This window comes from Vigna radiata, unplaced genomic scaffold (assembly GCF_000741045.1).
Source record: "Vigna radiata var. radiata cultivar VC1973A unplaced genomic scaffold, Vradiata_ver6 scaffold_282, whole genome shotgun sequence".
NCBI classification, from domain to species: Eukaryota; Viridiplantae; Streptophyta; class Magnoliopsida; order Fabales; family Fabaceae; genus Vigna; species Vigna radiata.
The window spans coordinates 312,936-317,392 of record NW_014542222.1 but is presented as its reverse complement, the minus strand read 5'-3'; positions in this window follow the sequence as shown (position 1 = coordinate 317,392).

The window sequence follows — 4,457 nt, the reverse complement described above, 5'->3', positions numbered from 1 at the left end:
TCCGAAAATTCATATTAATAGCTTATTACACTTGCCGTAACCTTTATTCATAGCTATCCATTCATAGCTCTTTTGCCCTAAACTCTTGAATGCTCCATCATCGTTATTTTCGTGCAGACTTATCAATGGATTTATTTTCATGATAACTTACCCACAAATGATAACTTACCCACAAATTATTACGAGTAAATAGAATGGTCCATGGTTATGTTACCCGCAAATGATATGGGTAAGTTAGTGACAATTCATCCGTGGAGAATGTGAACAAAGTGGCTTAATATGGGTAGTTTCTTATGATACAGTTTTTCCAGTTAACTTTAACCGAAACTGTTATAAGTTAAGTTTTTAAAAACTGAATCATAAAATAATATATTGAACTTTTAGTAAAAATGGATCAATTTTTTTTTTAGTATAATATAATATAGTTAACTATAATACAATACATTTCAGTTATTTTTATCCAACTCTACTGTTATCTATGTTTACTTTTTTTTTTTTTTTTAATTATTGTTATAGTTTAGTTACCAAGAAAAAGGGTCACACTTAAGGGAATTATATCCTAAAGTCCATCTAACCAATAATTATGTAAGAGATAAAAACAATTTTATTAATTGACATGTTTTATAAGTTGAGGTAACTAATTTATCAAACTCTAAGTTTTGTAGTCCGAGTACCTATTTCTTCCTTGACAACTCGACCAGGCCTAAAAAACTTAAGTGCTCAAACCTGAAGTAGCACATCATGGTATCCTTCATGTCTAGTTTCATACATACCTCTTCTGGAGGATATTTAACTCATGTTTCTGCATCCTGTTCTTCTTCATTTCACTCGGGCTGTTAAGCGGCAATGTATGTCTTTCAAATATAGTATCTAATTCGTCTAAAGCTGTCAGATCCTTTATTTTTTCAATGAAGACTTTTGAAATCATTTGTCAGAGATTTCAAGATCTTTTCCGCAACTCGATTAGATGGCATTTCATTTTTGTTCCTTCTAAGTTGGTTGGCTACCTTCTGTACCCGAGTTATGAACTCCACAACCCTCTCCTTTCCATCAATCTCCAGATGTTCAAACTCTCTTTTGAGAGCTTGTACTCAAACTTGCCTCATCAAATTTCTCCTTTGTATAAAACCTCTAGAAATTCCTAGGCCTCCTTTGTTGACATTGCATTCACTATTTTCTCAAAACGTAATTTGTCCACTGCACTATATAGAAAATACAATGTTAATCCATCTCTCATGCTTGTTTTCTTCAACGCAATGGTCAATGTTGTTATCAGGTGTTCGCCCTCCATGGGTTCCTTATACCCATCTTCCACCATATCCAAAATGTCCTAGGATCTCAGCAACACCTTCATTTGTATACACCAATAATCATAATTGGTCTTTCCGTCAATTGTGGCACATTCATTCCATTTATTACTTTCGACATTTCTTCTTTTCCACAAGGCACTCAAGCACTATCTGTTTTCCTTACATTGTTTCACTCTCTCTATTTTTCTTTTTCTTTTTTTTTACACCTTGGCACTTAGAGCATAAAGCTCTAATACCACTATGTTAAAAAAATATTGTAGAGAAGATATAAGATGGCACTAAACTCGTGGTGTATATTGTAACAACCCGATTTAGGATGTCAGATGTAGGTAAAAGAACGTTATTTAATTGAGATAAATACAACTCTGATACCATCATAATATAATAAAAAAATTTAAAATTTTATTTCATTATTGTTAAATAAATAAAAACATACAAAAATAATAATCAATCTCAATACAACTCGAAATATCATACTAAAAATGCTCAACATAATTTTGTTTAAAAGAAATAACGTTTGAAAATCTCAAAAATAATTCCCCACTCACCACTTGACCTACACAACATTAACATCATCAACAATATCCTTTGTAACATCATCTACTCTCGTATAAAATATGATCATTATAGTTGGAAACATTACCACAAATGAAAGGATGAAATAACAGTATCAACATCCCAAAAACACATATAGTAATACAATTATTATAATAAAGTAATCTAATATGGTGTAAGCTCATAACATCATGCCATTTCAAAACACAATACACATTGTTAACCCAAACTCTTATCCAAATAAACCAGGTCACCACTATCAACCACTATCGCTATATGTCCTCTCTCGTACTCCAACAAATACGACGAGTTCACCAAAATTGGGCTTACACAATAACGTAGGACTTTCCTGATCACCAAAACAGGGCCTATGCACCAACAAGGGTATTTCTTGTTCACCAAAACAGGGCCTACGCATCAATGTGAGACTTGCCTTTTCACCTAAACAAGGTTTGCACCAAAGCAAGGACTTTCTCATATCACAACTAAAAAGTATGTAAGACTACATATGATCCATCGCCACAACCACCATCAACATAACAACATGCTTTATCAGACAATATAAAGAAAACAACCCACCTCACATACAATTATAATTGTCTATTACCTTAATTCCTTCTAACATATACTTTCCTCCTAAACTTTTCAATACCCCATCCATGAAGTTTCACCTTGTCCTCAAGGTGAAAAAGCAGGAAAACAGTAGTGATGGTTGTAGTAGCTTTCCAACTGTTTTCAATGGATGGGAGGTGTTTTCAACTATACTAAATACCTTCTTTTTTTCCTTCTTTTGCAAACTCTATCAAATCTATCAATACCCCTTCCATGAAGATTTACCTTATCCTCAAGGTGAAAGTCTAGAAATTCTTTATGAATACAGGCAAAAGATTCCCCTAAATCTTGAATTTCCTGTTTCAAAACAAGCAGCACATGGAGCTGTTTATTTTTGCAAGTATAATTTGGTCAAATTTCTTGTCACACCTAAAGAAAAAGCCCTTTTTTATCTTATCTTTCATTTCTTCTAGGGAAAATTTTCTAAATGGTGCCCCTCTTTGTTGAGTCCTAGTAGGAGAATTATTAATGGTGCTCACACAACCACTGCTCTTTCCACTTCCTCTGTTGGATTTGATAAAACCCACTGAATTTCCCCCTTCCTTTGAGTAACTACGAGTAGGTGGCAATTGCTTGGCTGTTACTCTAACCTTTTCTTCCACCATTTGAGCCTTCATCATTAACTCAACAAGATTCTTTAGCTCATACAGCTTAACCTCAACCTTTATTTCTTCCTTCAAACCATTCAAGAATATGCCAATCAAATAATCTTGTTGTATTCCTTTCAAGAATCTAGCATATTATTCAAACAGTTCAATATATTCTCCCACTAATCTATTGAGACAAGATCGTCTAAAGGGGAATTGGATCGTTTAAAGCATCTCTAGTTTTGAATTTTAACAAACAACTTTAAACGAAATAATCTTAGGTAATTAAATGTCTCAAAAAATGGAAAGGACATAGATATATCACACAAAGAATAAAAGAATAAAATCTCATTCTCTAATGGTCATAAGGCAGAGAGTGTCTGAACATTAAAAAATGGAGAACATAGAATCATCTAGGCATCCATCAAATGAACCATTATGATGCCCTCTTAGTTGGAAAAAAAAGTCGGAAAGAAAAACATCTAAAGATTATAAGCTTTTAAGCGCCAAGCCAAATCAAAGTAAAAATCAAAGGTCATATCTAAGGCTACATGAGACGTTTAAATATTAAATAGTGAAAGAGATAAGCTAAAGTGACATGATGTATTCTTAAAAAGAAGTGTATGATCAATAGGAGAAGCCTGCATACACTTATCAAGGCAATATGCTTAAAGATATATAGATATATATATATATATATATATATATATATATATATATATATATATATATATACACACACACACACACACATATATATAATCACAAAGTGATGAGTATAAAAAATGCCTAAGTAAATATTGTAAAGCAATAAGCTTAAAAATCTATCAAGTGAAACATGTTTTATAGTAGGTACCGTCTAAAGGACATATACACAAAACAAAGGGATATACCTTTAAGTCCTAGGGATGACACTTCACCCTTGAGAAAAGACAAAATACTAAAACTTGATTAATTAGTTCTATAAGAGGAGAAAAAGCTAAATTAAAAACATTGTCTAATGAATATTAGCTCCGAACAAAGACATCATCTCAAACTTGTAAATTAATGGAAACTGTCATATAAATGATATCGTCTAATGAAAAGTGCGACAATCCTTATGTATCAAATTACTTTTCATTTATAAGCGCCTAACGCTTCACAACGATTGACAACATGCCTTATCTTTGTCTAAATATTGTGATGAACCTGTCGCAACCGGGATCGCGACGGGACGGCGAAGCGAAAAACAAACGAGTTTTAGAAAATATTTTGGGAGTCGCCACCATAGTTTATTATGGAAAAACTATGGAAAAACCCTAAAAAAAACATGGTCTACGAAAAAGAGATTTTTAAGTTCGGGAATCGGTTACGCGTAAGGAAGGTGTTAGCACCCTACCGCGCCTGCCCAAAG